The sequence below is a fragment of the Hemitrygon akajei genome, chromosome 4 (genome assembly GCF_048418815.1).
Source record: "Hemitrygon akajei chromosome 4, sHemAka1.3, whole genome shotgun sequence".
NCBI lineage: Eukaryota > Metazoa > Chordata > Chondrichthyes > Myliobatiformes > Dasyatidae > Hemitrygon > Hemitrygon akajei.
Genome location: NC_133127.1, coordinates 64618350 through 64635157, shown reverse-complemented (window position 1 = coordinate 64635157; position 16808 = coordinate 64618350).

Sequence of the window (16808 nt, the reverse complement as noted above, 5' to 3'; positions counted from 1 at the left end):
TTTAAGGAATAGTGGAAGTAGGAAACACAATCACCAAATCCTCAGCATGTTGTTTGTACCTGTGGAAAGATGGCTTGGCATATCTATGTCTTACCTTTTCAGAGATGCACATATCTATGATGGTAAAATATCAAATGAAAACAGACTTTGGCAATATGTTGACAGTCATTTTGGCTCATAAGAGGAGAATACTTTCTCAAGCTCAAACGTAATGACTGTGAGTGAAATTGAAACCCAGCAAAATGAAAATATCCTGAAGGGTAGAAACTAGCTTGAAACTAGACTACTACTTTTTTTGCCATCAATTGAGGAATAGATAGGAATTATTTTATTTCAAGGATCAGTATTGGGATTGATGTCTTACATTACAATAAGGTCCTTTTTCAAATACCCAGAATTTCATGAACAGGTTCCACCTTGTTCATGCTTTGCGATTGTCAATCAATTACTATTCCCTTCCCTTTCTTGATTTCTCTATCTCTAACTCATAGGTTATGTTAAAGACAAATAATCATTATAAGCTCTTAGACTCCCTCAACTACATTCGCTCCCCCCCCCCCAGCTTCCAGTAAGGAATCCAATCCATTCGTCAGTTTCTTCTGCTTCGTCATATCTGCTCTGAGATTTTCTGTACCAGTGCTTCTGAGAAGTCTTTCCTAACTGTATTTTAGTTTCCTATATCTATTTTAGTTGATAGGATTTTCAACCATATCTACTTCATTTGCTGTAATTTTGCTTTCACCCTCTCTCCATCTACCCACAGCAATGACAGGGTTTCCCTTCCACACCACCAGTCCTTACATTAAATGGATCATAACTTCTGTTACCTTCAGTGCAATTCCACTACTAGATGCATCTTCCTCTTTTCAATATTCCAATAGGTGTTTTTCCTTTACATCTCTCTGGTTCATATTAACATCTCCACACATACCTATTTTCCTTCTCTTTTCATTTCCCATGAAACCAAAGGAGAATACAAAACCTAAACTTAACTTTGTTTTTCCTTCCACAGATGTTACAAGAGCTCTTGGTGCTTTCAGCACCTACTGAGTTTATGCAAGGACATATAGGTGTTTCATTCACAGGATGCCTGGCCTGTAAATGTTTCAAACTATCTTTTTTTGAAATGTCATTACATTCCAGCAAAGGAGAAATTTGTCTGATGTTTTCAGGAAATGCAGGAAACTTGCATTGCTCAGCTAAAACAATGCATATAGATAGATGACAACTTCAATAGCTGTTTCAGCCAAGTGTAATAGCACCTCTCCACAATCTAGGTCATTCCATTGACAGATCATAAGAGGGTTTTCACTAAATGAATAAACAAACTCTCCATTCCAATGCTGCTTGTCTCTTTATTATCATTTTAAAATTATTTTTCCTCTTCATATGCTACTCTTGTAACTAAAACCTTTCACAAATAAAAACAATCTCATTGCCATGTGGTGTTATATTTTTTTCTCAGGAGGTTGTGAGTTTGACAGAACCCTGACAATCTGCAATGTACTTGGCTCAGGGATACTGATCTGCAGAATCTGCTTGTGGTATTAAATTGCTTCCATACCCAATACCTTCTTGGCCCATTCTAGAAGATGCTTTCTGTGCTGCCAGTTGAAGTTACTACATTGATGCAACTCAGCCAAGGTAGATTAGTGAATAATATATTATCAATTGAACCAAAGCTCTGAGTTTTGGTAGTTTTAAGGCTGTCCAGTAGCAATCAATAAAGCAATACTGTTGCTAATTAAGTAGAATCATCTCCTGATGGTTGATTTTGCAGAAATCTCTTGGATTGCCAAATTGAGCTGGGTGTTCTGCACATTTTGACACCATCTGTATTGTACAGATGCAAGTTCTACACAAGTTGCAGATTTTGGAGTCCAGTTTAACGATCTTCTCCAAAAAGGGAAGGGATGCATTAATTTTCTCCATAAGTCATCTATGCTCCCAAATCAAACTCCTTTTGACAGGAGAACTATTTGGTTTCCAAGCCTAATTACTTCTATCTGCCTTTGGAAGAATGTCATTTGACTACTTAGGGAAAAGAATCCGTGATGTTTTAAATCTGGGACCCTTCATGAAAAATAGGAGAGAAAATGGCTTATTTCATTCCTTGTTGTGCTAAGGGATTCCAGACTTAAAACATGAATGATTTTGCTTTCCACAGTTGTTGCCTGACTGCTGAGTATTCCAAGCATTTTCTGTCTTTATTTCAGATATCCAGCATCAGCAGTTATTTCAATTTTCATTTGATTATTATGCCTTTCTGGTCATCCTCCCTACTGATTCTGTATCTCCATCCAGTGATATATTCAATTTTGTTTTCATCTCATTCTCAAGATGTGTTGCCCGGGCTGAAGCATGGTTGGATAAGATGTGATGTCAGGAGTGGGTGCTGCAGATGCTTCACAGTTTTCAGCATCTCTTATGGATACAAAGATCATTCAGACTAGAAGTATGCACTTACATGTGATAAAGCAGTATTGGTTAAGTATTGTTAGGAAGAATTGTATTTAATGTCAATGCTTCAGGGCTATAACCACACAAAATGATGTAAGGGAAACATGTAATCTGACAGATCTCCTTTAACCTTTCCAATTCCTTCCTCCTCCATAATGTCTGCTAAGTGATGAATTTCAGCCTAATGCCTTAAAAGGCCTGTTATTACACCTTCCTCCACTCATGACTCTTTGTCACTGCATAGACATAGAAAACAAGCACAAAGAGAAGCCAACTAGTACTTAGGAAGATTTCACCCACGTCCACAAATACAGCTTTCAGCTGCAAAAGTATGCTGTCATCTCTGTATTTTTGACCAAATTTACCACTCTTTATCCCACAATCTGGCATAAAACTATAAACCCACAACTCAGAGTGGGCCATCACTGGGTGCATTATTGTATCTATCACAAACTGTAGTTACTTGCATTGGCCTATCTCTCACTCCTCCAGGGACTTTGCAACAGACTGCCAAGCATGACTCATTGCTGAACGTAGACTCAGCAGGTACCTAATAAAGTGGCACTGAGTGTATGTTCGTGGTCCTCTGCTTCTGTAACCCATCCACTTTGAGCTGTTGTGCGCTCAGACATGCTGTACTGCGTGTGTTGTAACATATGGTTATTTGGGTTACTGTCACCTTCCTGTCAGCTTGAACCAATCTGGCCATTCTTTTCTCGCCTCTCTCATTAACAAGGTGATTTCACCCACAGAACTGCAATGCACTGTGGATTTTTTTGTTTTTGTTTTTCACACCATTTTCTGTAAACTCTCCCAGGAGATCAGCAGTTTCTGAGATACTCAAACCACCCCCTCTGGACCATCAATTACTTTCACAGTCAAAGACACTTCTTCCCCATTCTGATGTTTGGTCTGAACAACAACTGAATCTCTTGAGCGTGTCTGTATGTTTTTATCAATTGTGGCCGCCACGTGATTGGTTGATTAGATATTAGATGTATCTAATAAATTGGCCACTGAGTGTAGATGGCAATGATAGGAGCAGCACCACATATTCCTTAAAATGTTGTGTCATGACATGACCCATGTATTTTAAATATAGTTGAATGTGAAACTGTATTAAATTGAATGTGTTTATCATTTACTGTGTACCTTAACAGCCTTCAGCAATTTCAGCTCTCAGCAAAGATATATATTCCTTTAGCTTTAGATGATTTATCAGACTGGATGCAGAGAATATTTTCCTTTGTCCACGAAGAACTGTTGCATTTACTATATATAGTCGATGATGTGGACATAAAGCATCTAAGTTACTTGGTTTTATAAATAGCACAACAGATGCAAGAACGAAGATCATGTTGAAGTTTATAAATGTCTCATTCTACCATTTGTCTGGAATTGTTAGGACTCTTTTCCTTGGAAGAGCAAAGTTGAGAGGTGTTCTATTTAACAGATGATTTGAAGATGATGAAGGGTTTTGATAGTGTAGGAAGACTGTATAAGGTTGTATAAGGCAATGGTGAGGCCGAATTTGGAGTATTGTGTGCAGTTTTGGTCACCGAATTACAGGATGGATATTAATAAGGTTGAAAGAGTGCAGAGAAAGTTTACAAGGATGTTGCCGGGACTTGAGAAACTGAGTTACAGAGAAAGGTTGAATAGGTTAGGACTTTATTCCCTGGAGCGTAGAAGAATGAGGAGAGACTTGATAGAGGTATATAAAATTATGATGGGTATGGATAGAGTGAATGCAAGCAAGCTTTTTCCACTGTGGCTAGAAAAAAACCAGAGGACATGGGTTAAGGGTGAAGGGGGAAAAGTTTAAAGGGAACATTGGGGGGGCAGGTTCTTCACACAGAGAGTGGTGGAAGTGTGGAATGAGCTGCCAGATGAAGTGGTAAATGGAGGCTCACTTTTAACATTTAAGAAAAAACTGGACAGGTACATGGATGAGAGATGTATGGAGGGATATGGGCCAGGTGCAGTTCAGTGGGACTAGGCAGAAAGATGGTTCGGCACAGCCAAGAAGGGCCAAAAGGCCTGTTTCTGTGCTGTAATGTTCTATGGTTCTATGGAAGAGAGAAAAAGAAACATTCTGTGTAACATCATCTAGCTTTTAGTCAGTACCTAGAAATCATGAATCCTTGGCAAGAGCAAATAAGAGAAAATCTGGAGATGCTGGAAATCCAAGCAACACACACAAAATGCTGAAGGAACAATGGCAGCATCCATGGAAAAGAGTATAGTTGATGTTTTGGACCAAGTCCCTTTGTTGAAAAGACTATATTCTTTTCCATAGATGCTGTTTGGCCTGCTGAGTTCCTTCAGCATTTTGTATGTGTTCCTTGGCAAGAGGTATATGAAGGAACTGTGGCGACCCACTTTCCAGCGCACTCGAACCAGCTCACAAAATGGCACGCGCCGGCAGAGAGGCCGGCCCCAAAAAGGGCGCCAGGCCTTCTTCACCAGCAAGGGGAAAAGCCCGCACATGGGAAGGGACTGTGAATATGCGCCCTCTACAGCATTCCCGCCCGGGGAGGGTGGAAACGGGAAGGCTTAAAAGCGAGGCCGCGAAGTTTGAATAAATCTTTTACGCAACTGCAACTCACCGACTACGTGTCGTTATTCCAGCGCTGTGAGTAGCACACCGCTACAATTGGTGACCCCGACGGCCCAAACGATATTTGGACTGAAAATGAATGACGCCGCATCTGTACATGCAGTTTCGTTAAAACTGCCAAGCTTCTGGATGTTGCAACCTCACCTATGGTTCGAACAAGCAGAAGCCCAATTCCACATTCGGCAGATAACCTCAGATTCCACACGTTACTACTATGTGGTGAGCTCCCTCGACCAGGAGACAGCCGCACAGGTTGAGGAGTTCATACAGTCGCCCCCGGAGGATGGCAAATACACAGAATTCAAAGCCGTGCTCATAAGGACTTTCGGACTCTCACGGCGCGAGCGAGCTGCCCGCTTACTGCACCTGGATGGTTTGGGAGACAGGCCACCGTCGGCTTTGATGAACGAGATGCTGTCCCTGGCCGAAGGACACAAGCCCTGTCTCATGTTTGAGCAGGCGTTCCTAGAGCAGCTGCCTGAGGACATACGCCTGCTGCTGTCAGACATGGATTTCAGCGACCCCCGGAAGGTGGCGGCCTAGGCAGATGTGCTGTGGAAAGCCAAGAAGGAGAGTGGGGCGTCCATCGCACAGATCACCAAGCCACATGCCCAACAGCAAACCAGACCCGGCCCGGCAGCAGAGCCCACAAAACCCAGAGGCAGGAGTATGGAGGCCAACAAACAATGGTGCTTCCACTACCAGCGGTGGGGCACAGAAGCCCGCCGCTGTCGCCCGCCCTGCAACTTCCCGGGAAACGCCAGGGCCAGCCACCGCTAATGGCTATGGCAGCTGGCCATCTGGATAGCCTCCTGTATGTCTGGGACAAGCAGCCGGGACACCGCTTTTTGGTCGACACCAGAGCCGAGATCAGCGTCTTACCTCCAACAAGTTACGACACCTGCAACAGAGAACCGGGACCCACCCTGAGGGCTGCAAATGGCAGCACAATACGGACCTACGGCACCCGTATGGTGCGGCTACAGTTCGGCTCCAGCTGGTTCACGTGGGACTTCACACTGGCTGCCGTGGCCCAACCACTCCTGGGGGCGGATTTTTTGCGAGCTCACAGCCTGCTGGTCGACCTGCAAGGGAAGAGACTCGTCCATGTCAAGTCTTTTCAAACCTTCTCCCTGGGTGAAGCCAAGTTGCCAGCCCCACACCTGGACTTCATCATGCTGTCCAACAATGAATTCACCAGAGTCCTGGCAGACTTCCCATCAGTTCTGGCACCACAGTTCATGGCAGCCATGCCCAGACACGGAGTACAGCACCACATCCCGACCCAGGGACCACCCCTCCACGCCCGTGCTCGAAGGCTTTCCCTGGACAAGCTCCGACTGGCGAAGGAGGAGTTCAAGAAGATGGAGGAATTGGGGATCATATGGCGGTCAGACAGCCCATGGGCCTCCCCCCTGCACATGGTGCCCAAAGCAACAGGGGGCTGGAGACCATGCGATGACTACCGCAGACTGAATGAGGCTACAACACCGGACCGCACATTCAGGACTTTGCAGCAAACCTGCACAGTGCAAGGATCTTTTCCAAGGTAGACCTCGTCCAGGGATACCATCAAATCCCGATGCATCCGGACGACATCCCCAAAACAGCACTCATCACTCCGTTCGGTCTTTTCGAATTCCTCCGAATGCCGTTCGGCCTAATGAATGCCGCAAAGATGTTCCAGCGGCTCATGGACACGGTGGGATGTGACCTGAACTTTGCATTCATCTATTCGGACGACATCCTCATAGCCAGCAGTAGTCGTCAGGAGCATCTGTCCCACCTCTGTTAACTCTATGCCCGACTGAGTGAATACGGCCTAACAATCAACCCGGCCAAATGCCAGTTCGGACTCGACACCATCGACTTCCTGGGCCACAGTATTACTAAAGACGGGGCAAGTCCTCTGCCCGCCAAGGTAGACGCGGTCCGCCACTTCCCCCGACCCAACACACTCAAAGGCCTGCACGAATTTATGGGTATGGTGAATTTCTACCACCACTTCCTCCCTTCAGCAGCCCGAATCATGCGCCCCCTGTTCACCCTGATGTCGGGTAAGGGCAAGGACATTACCTGGGACGAAGAGGCCGCAGATGCCTTTGTTAAAACCAAAGAAGCCTTGGCAAACACCGCGATGCTAGTGCACCCCAGAACAGACGTCCCTACCGCCCTCACAGTGGACGCATCCAACACAGCAGTCGGTAGAGTGCTGGAACAACTCATCGAGGGTTGCTGGCAACCCCTGGCGTTCTTCAGCAAACACCTACAACCACCCGAACTCAAATACAGTGCTTTTAACCGGGAGCTGTTAGCACTATACCTGGCAATCCGGCATTTCAGGTACTTCTTAGAAGGTAGGCCCTTCACTGCATTCACGGACCACAATCTGCTTACCTTTGCGTTCATGAAGGCGTCCGATCCCTGGTCGTCCCGCCAGCAGCGACATCTGTCCTACATCTCTGAATACATAACGGACATCCGGCATGTCTTGGGAAAGGACACAACGTCGTGGTGGACGCACTATCCAGACCTACCATCCAGACCCTGTCCCTGGGGGTGGACTATGTAGCACTGGCGGAGGTGCAGCAGGCAGACGATGAGATCTCTAGTTACAGAACTGCAGTCTCCTGTTTGCAGCTCCAAGACTTCCCCGTAGGCCCAGGTGAGAGGACCCTACTGTGTGACGTAGCTACTGGCCAACCTCGCCCCATCGTCCCAGCAGCCCGGTGGTGGCGAATTTTCGACTCCATTCACAACTTAGCGCACCCCTCCATCAGGACAACCATCCAGACGGTCTCCAACAGGTTCATTTGGCACGGACTCTGCAAGCAGGTCACTGAATGGGCTAAAACGTGCATGCACTGCCAAACAGCCAAGGTGCAGCGGCACACCAAAGCCCTGCCACAGCAGTTCCACCCCACCCGCTGGCGTTTCGACCACATTTATGTGGATATCGTGGGCCCCCTGCCAGTGTTGCGAGGAGCGTGGCACCTCCTGACTATCGTGGACCGGTTCACAAGATGGCCAGAGGCGGTCCCGCTCACCGACACCACCTCCGAATCCTGCGCCCGAGCACCGACTGCAACCTGGGTATCTCGCTTTGGTGTACCGGCCCACATTACCTCCAACAGAGGTCCCCAGTTCACCTCCAGCCTGTGGTCAGCTATGGCCAGCCTTTTGGGGACACAGCTGCACCACACAACTGCCTATCACCCACAATCGAACGGACTAGTGGAGCATTTCCACCGTCACCTGAAGTCGACTCTCATGGCCCACCTGAGAGGGCCTAACTGGGTGGACAAACTTCCCTGGGTCCTGCTCGGAATCTGCACGGTGCCCAAAGAGGATCTGCACACCTCGTCAGCCGAGTTGGTGTACAGCGCACCCCTGGTCGTCCCAGTAGAGTTCATACCAGCCCCAAGGGGGCAAGAGGAAGAATCTACAGCAGTCCTGGACAGACTATGTGAGAGGCTTGGTAACCTGGCCCCCATACCCACTTCACAGCATGGGCAGAGCCTGACCTGCGTACCCAAAGACCTGCAGCACTGTAAGTTTGTTTTTGTACGACGGGGCGGACATCGGGCACCGCTACAGCAACCCTACAAGGGGCTGTTTACAGTGATCAGGAACAATGGGTCAACGTTCATGCTGGACATTGGGGGGAAGAGGAGGTTTTCACAGTGGACTGACTCAAACCGGCCCATGTGGATTTGGCGCAGCCGTTCGGAGCTCAGGCACCGCGGCACAGAGGCGGACCTCCCAAACAGAGGCCGACCCAGACTGTGGACATTCGGGGGTGTAACGCCGGTTCTGGGGGGGTGGGTTATGTGGTGACCCACTTTCCAGCGCACTCGAACCAGCTCACAAAATGGCACGCGCCGGCAGAGAGGCCGGCCCCAAAAAGGGCGCCAGGCCTTCTTCACCAGCAAGGGGAAGGGACTGTGAATATGCGCCCCTTACAGCATTCCTGCCCGGGGAGGCCGGAAACGGGAAGGCTTAAAAGCAAGGCCACGAAGTTTGAATATACCTTTTACGCAACTGCAACTCACTGTCTGTGTGTCGTCATTCCAGCGCTGTGTGTAGCACACCGCTACAGAACTTTATTTACTTTATATTTGATATTGCTCATAGTCTGGAATCTTTGACCTGCAAAGGTAGTGTAAACCAATTTTGATAAGTAATTCCAGAAGAATTTTTACAACCACTTAAAAAAGAAACTATGTCTACAGTATATATATACTTCGAGGTTATTAACAAAACAGAATATCTTTTCCTGTACTATAAATTTCTGTGGATCTGACACACATATGCACACTACTTTTCTACAAGGAGGTCCCATAGCTCTCATATCAATTCAAAATTGTGTACTCCAGCCATATCCAGTGACGCACAATAAACAATTAATCGGCTCCTTGAACATCGCCATACTGAATGATAGTAGATCCTACCACTAGTGCGAATGTGAAATCATGAACATCTGCTGTTTAGCCTGTGCACTGCAAGTACAACTTTGGAATATTCCAAGTTTTTTTAATTTAGTCAATTTAGTGATGCTGCTGAGAAACATTAAGATCAAAAAATAGTTCTATTTTTTATTCTTATGAGTCTAATTAAGGGTCTCGGCCCAAAACGCTGACTGTTTGTTCATTTCTATGGATGCCGCCTGATCTGCTGAGTTCCTCCAACATTTTGTGTGATTCGATTTCTTATTGGTACTTCAAACAAGAAAAGTCTAGTCTGGGAACCTGAGAATATTAAATTTATTCCAGATTCACTTACATCCAAATATTGATGAACTGCTAATTGGTCAAGCTTAAATTTAAAATGCAGATGAAATCAGATAAACTGTGCTCTTTCCAGACTGCCCCCATTGAAATCACAATGGATGGCCCAAAACTAGTTAGAATTTTGGTCTGCGGTATTTAAGATTTTGATCCCATGTAATTTAAATCCTTCTCCTTTTGATTATTTCCAGCAAATTAGTTTTAGATTTTAGTTTTAATTGCTTGGGCTGTTCACCCTGGTAGATAATTTGCTTCAGTACCAGCATGTTTTGAATGTCTGTCTTTCAATCCTTGACAATCAAAATTCCAGATTATAAACTGTGAATTGTATAGACACTGGTCAATCAAAATCTGAGATTTAAAGAATACTCAGCATGGAATAATACACCAATGGCTGACTCAACAGGAGTGCAGAGTAAGCAAAGAAGAAGGGCAGATTTCCTGCCCAGATCTGTTCAGATCTGCTGGGAGATAAGTTGGGCTATTCACTTTCAGAGAGTCTGATGGCTCAGTGCCAACCTCTACAGATGTCCCAACATTCTGGCTTGCAATTTTGCCTGCTGAGCCCATGCCAGATCCCATTAACATGAATGGGAAAAATCAGTTGTCAGAAGAAAGGTAGGCAGAGCATTTCATATTATTTAATTAAATTAGCTTAAATGATTTTGATGATTTTAAGTGCATCTTGTTGAGTCTTCCATTTTAAAATAAGTTGTTTTAATTATTTTAACAGCATTTGATTTCAACATTGGTCCTGGTTGACACTGAATATTATTGAATCAGAGGCATTCAAAAACAATCATTTACAGCGACAGCTTTGGCAATCAGTCAGGTTCAGGGTGGAGCTTCCTCAGCTGTCAAAGCAATTCTGTCAGTGCAGCCTTTCACTAATACTAATATTGCTTCTTTTCATGTTACTATATATGTCAATGATTTGCATGACTGAATTGAAGGTCTTGTGGCCAAGTTTGCAGATGATACAAAGATAGGTGGAAGGCAGACAATGCTGAGGAAGCAGAGTCTGCAGAAGGACTTGGACAGATTGGGAGAATGGGCAAAGAAATGGTAGATGGAATATAATGTAGGGAAATGTATGGTCATGCACTTTGGTAGAAGGAATAAAGACATAGACTATTTTCTAAACAGGGAGAAAATTCAAAAGTCAGAGATATAAAGGGACTTGGGCGTCCTCGCGCAGGATTCCTTAAAGCTTAACTTGCAGATTAAGTCAGTGGTAATGAAGGCAAATGTAATGTTAGCAATCATTTCAAGAGGACTGGAATATAAGAGCAAGGATGTGATGCTGAGGCTTTATAAGACATTGGTCAGACTGCACTTGGAGTTTTGGGCCCCTTATCTAAGAAAAAATGCGCTGGTATTGGAGAGGGTCCAGAGAAGGTTCACATGAATGATTCCAGGAATGAAAGGTTAACATACAAGGAGTGTTTGATGGCTCTATGTCTGTACTCATTGGAGTTTAGAAGAATGAAGGGGGGGGAAGTCTCATTGAAACCTTTTGAATATTGAAAGACCGAGACAGAGTGAATGCAGAGAGTATGTTTCCTGTAGAGTCTAGGACCAGACAGCACAGCCTCAAAATAGAGATATGACATTTAGAACAGAGATGAGAAGGAATTTCTATAGCCAGAAGTTGGTGAACCTGTGGAATTCATTGCCATGGATGGCTCTGGAGGCCAAGTCACTGAGTATATTTAAAGCAGAGGTTGAAAGCTTCTTGGTTAGTCAGGGCATCAAAAGTGACCAGGAGAAGACAGGAGAGTGAAGTTGGGAGGGATAATAAATTAGCCATGATGTAAAAGTGGAACAGACTCAATGGGCCAAGTGGCCTAATTATGTTCCTAAGTCTTATGGTCTTATAGTTTCGAGAGGCCCTATACTGGATATAATTCATACCATCAAAAGACAGCACCCAGAACAATGCTGTCCACCAGCAATCTCAAGGTAGTTGAAAGTAAGTCTCTGTGGATCATGTAACTCACCAAAAACAAGGGTTTATGAGCAAAGGTAGAGAAATAAGATTACTGTAGTGCAGAAAAACATTGCAATCATAGAAATCAAATCAAAACTATATGTTTGTAATTTATTGAATTACAAACATTTTTTTTCAATTACTTGCATCTTTTAACATAAGAGAATTAAATAACAGTAAGTTACATAATAGTTATTAGGAGCTCTGTCTCTAAGACAATTTAATCTCCTCAGTGACCATGTTCTCATTTCCCACAATTACGTTAACTAGATGCTTATATATGACATACACCAGCACACAGTCATCACCTCAGCCATATCCTGCAACCAGGACCTCACTCCTCACACTATCTTCTAACCCACTCCAGCCATCAACAAAGTTCCATGCTACCCCAGCGTTATTTCATCCTCATCAACAGAGATTACTGTTCTGAATAACTACCTTGCACGGTTCCACCTCCTGTATTTTATGCCCTAGCAAATTACTCATGATCTTTAATTTTTTTCTCTGCTTGTCCTCTGTATTGCCTGACAGTCACCAACCTTCAAATCAGACTGATCTAGCAGGTGGGAAAGGAATTAAATTATTACTTACAGTTGAGATGTTCAAAGTTCAAAATTAATGTAATATCAAAGTACATGTATGTCACCATATACAACTCTGAGATTCACTTTCTTGAGGGCATACTCAACAAATCCAATAACCATGATGGAATGAATGAAAGACCACACCAACGGGTCAGACAATCAGTGTCCAAAAGACAACAAACTGTGTGAATACAAAAAGAAAGAAAAAAAGACATATTCATCATAAAAAAATAAATAAGCAATAAATATCATGAACATGAGATGAAGAGTCCATGTAGGAACAGTTCAGTGATGGGGCAAGTGAAGTTGAGTGAAGTTATCCCCTCCGGTTCAGGACCCTGATGGTTGAGGGGTAATAACTGTTCCTGAGGCTCCTGAACCTTCTTCCTGATGGCAGCAGCGAGAAGAGAGCATGACCTGGATGGTGGGTGTCCCTGATGATGGGTGCTGCTTTCCTGCGACAACGCTTCGTAGAGATGCGCTCAATGTTAACTAGGGCTTTAGCCGTGATGGACAGGGCCGTATCCACTACTTTTTGTAGGCTTTTCTGTTCAAGAGCATTGGTATTTCCATACCAGGCTGAGATATAATCTATCAAAATTTTCTCCACCACACATCTATAGAAGTTTGTCAAAGCTTTAGCTGCCATGCCAATTCTTTGCAAACTCCCAATGAAGTAGAGGCACCGCTGCGCCTCTGTAATCACACTTTCATGCTGGGTCCAGGACAGGTCCTCTGAAAATGATAACACCAAGAAATTTATAGCTGCTGACCCTCTCCACCTCTGATCTCCTGACGAGGACTGGCTTATGGACCTCTGGTTTCCTCCTCCTGAAGTTAATAATCAGCTCCTTGGTCTCGCTGACAATGAATAAGAGGTTGTTGTTCTGGCACTGTTCAGCCAGATTTTCAATCTCCCTCTTCTATATTGATTCATCGCCACTTTTGCTTCGGCCTATGACAGTGATGTCATCAGTAAACTTAAGTATGGCATTGGAGCCACACAGTCATAAGTGTAAAGTGAGTAGAGCAGGGGCTAAGCTCACAGCCCTGTGGTGCACCTGTGCTGACAGAGGTCATGGAGGAGACGTAGTTGCTAATCTGAACTGACTGGGGCCTACAAGTGAGGAGATCAAGAATCCAATTGCACAAGGAGGTATTGAGGCAAAGGCTTTGAAGCTTATTAAATAGCTTTGAGGGTCTAATACTATTGAATGCCGAGTTGTAGTTGATAATGAGCATCCTGATGTATGCATCTTTGCTGTCTAGTTGTTCCAGGTTCATCCATAACTCCTCCCCTATCATGTTTGAACATGTGTATCAGTAAGTATCAAAATCAATGGTTCAGCAGAGTTTTGAAATTTCTGTATTTTAACTTTACTTTTTTTTCTTTTTGCCTCAGCCTGCTATTCCTAGATTCCAGTTTAATATGGATATTATTATTACTGAAATTGAATTGAGGTAGGAGTGAAAGATGATGTTACATATCATTGGTGTCTCACTTGATAAGCTGGAAAATAATGGCACAAAATTAGCCAAAATCTCAAAAGAGCACTAAACCACTTGAGTAATCATTTCTGTTACTGCTATTGCCTGTCCAAATACTACTGAAAAATCATATGGTCTTTGGGAAAATGAGTCAGAATTTCCTTAATTATCCACATAAAAAGTCCAGTAACTTAGATTTTCTGTTTAGCATGTGGAAGATAGAGGGATTTTTCTTGAGTTCATAATTTTATTTGCATTAGGCAATTCAACCTGGTAACTGTGAACAGTTACATTTCTTAGCAGGATATTAAACACATGCAAGAGGGCTAATCTTATCTCAAAAATATAATATTGCATTATGATTGCCCAGGTGGTTTAGTTTAACCAACTTTGCACAGACCAGAAATTTAATCGGCAACCTTATTTAGCTCACCATCACAGTAAGCAGTACAAACCCCCAAGAAAACAGGGAAACAAAGCGTAATTGTTGAAGCAAAGTTCTGTTTTTTTTTCAGTTCAGTTCTAGCAAATAGGGGTTTCAACTTAGTTATTTATTATTTATGTGGCAATATTTGAAACCACAAATGCAGAAGGAATACTGTGATGCACAGATGTACTGTCTGTCAGAGAAAATTTAGAAATCATTGAATAGTACAGTCGGTATTAATGCCATCTCTCAGCAGCTGGTCAATAGACTATTTATTGTAATGAAAGTGATGCAAATATTCCATCGATTAATGCAGGCACACCAGACGAACATTCAAAGCAAAGATCAGTTAAACAGTCCATCAGTAACAATAAACATTCACAAAGATCTGTTAGTTGGATGTGGTTCAGTATGGAAATAAAAATTATCAATTATAAACACATCACCAAGGTGAGTTAAACCAAATGAAATAAACCAGAGCATTTTTTTCAAAATAATGAACAAGAATTCATTTAAGTTGTTCTTATGCAAAAGACTGAAGGAAAGCAAGGATACATGTGTTAAACTAGTTTGAAGTAGTGAACATGTTAGTTTGTTGCAATTTAGCAGAGTTCTAAAGGCAAACACAGGGTTTTCTACAGCCAGTATGTTTCACTCCCTGCTGAATTATGTTTGCTTACATGCAACCACTGCTTTCCAAGTGTATTTGGCCTAGAAACTAATGTACTGGCTACAGGCTTTGCTATATAGTTGATATGCAATTCACATATGATTATGTTCCTGGACAATGGAAAGTATTGCATCCAAAACTGAAAACAGATCTTGGGTAGACATGATTAGATGTGACAGCAATCCAGGACGTATCAGCAGTCTGCAGTGGGGGTGATGTGGGATGATCCTGTCTGAATAAAGTCCTGATTATGGATGGGAGGAGATGTGATGATGGCCTCTTGGAGATGAGAGATTATCCTTCCCAGGAAAATAATGGCTAGCACACACAAAATGCTGGATGAACTCAGCAGGCCAGGCAGCATTCATGGAAATGAATTCCTCCAGCATTTTGTGTGTTACTCTGGATTTCTAGCATCTGTACAATCTCTTGTGAAAATAATGGCTCATTCTGCACAAAGGTTTGATGCACAAAACAAGAACTTTTGAGTTATTGCATTTGGAATATCGTGTTCAGTTTTGGTCACCCTGCTATGGGAAAGATGATATTAAGCTGGAAAGAGTGCAGAATAGATTTACAAATAAGTTGCTAGGATTTGAGGGCTGAGTTATAGAGAGACGGTGGACAGGCTGATATTTCGATCCTTGGAGAGTCGGACACTGAGATGTGATCTTATAGAGGTGTATACAATCATGAGGGGGCATAGACTGGGTGAATGCATACAATATTTTCCCAGGGTTGGGTAATCAAGAAGCAGATTCAGGGTGAGAGGCGGAGATTTAATAGGGACCTGAAGGCAACTTTTTCCACCCAGAGTGATGTCCATATTTAGAAGGAGCCGTCAGAGGAAGTGGCTGAGGCAGGTACATTAGCTACATTTTAAAGGCATTTGGAAAAGAATGTGGATAGGAAAGGTTTAGAGGTTTAAGAACCAAATGCAGACAAATGGGACTGGAGTATTTGGTAATCTTGTTCGGCATGAACCAGTTGGGTCCAATGACCTGTTAGAGTGAAACATAAATCATATAAATCCTACTGTGGGATTCTGACATGAAACATTGATGTTCCTTTCCTCATGCTTCTTAACCCACTGAGTTCCTGCAGCAGACTATTTGTTGCTCGCATTCCAGCAGCTGCAATCTCTAGTATCTCCATAGATCACATGAAATGTGCAAGGTGAATTACAAACAGAAGCACACAAGTTTCAACACTGGCATAATCACACCTTGAAATTATTGCAATCACATTTATTTCTGGAAAAAATATTAATATCCGGTGTTGTAATATGGCAATTTTATATGTACTTAAGTCGATATTCTTAAATTAAAACAAGGAAGTCCTTTCCCTAATGTATTCTTTTGAAAAAACTTCATATTTAAGCTGAGAAAAATACTGCATCCAAAACTTTTTAAACAATAAATCATCTTCTTTCATTGTTTTTTAAAATACATCTTAATCCAGGTAGTCTCACTGTTCTCCTTATCAGCCGAGCCAGCAGGCAAGAAAGTGAATTTAACAAAAGTACCAGCTGTAACAATCACTGCTAGTGCAGAATACTCATTGTACAACTACCTAATATACTTACTATGACACAGGAGATCATGTACCTCATTAAGATTGTGCTGGCTCTCAACAGAACAATTCATCCTATTCCCCTACTTATTTTCCCTGAAGCATATTCTTTCTCACTTCCCATCAACTCCCTGATTGCTGTTGCTACACTAAGGGTTAATCCAGAGCAGCGAATTAATCTACCAACAAGGCTTTGAACATACCAAG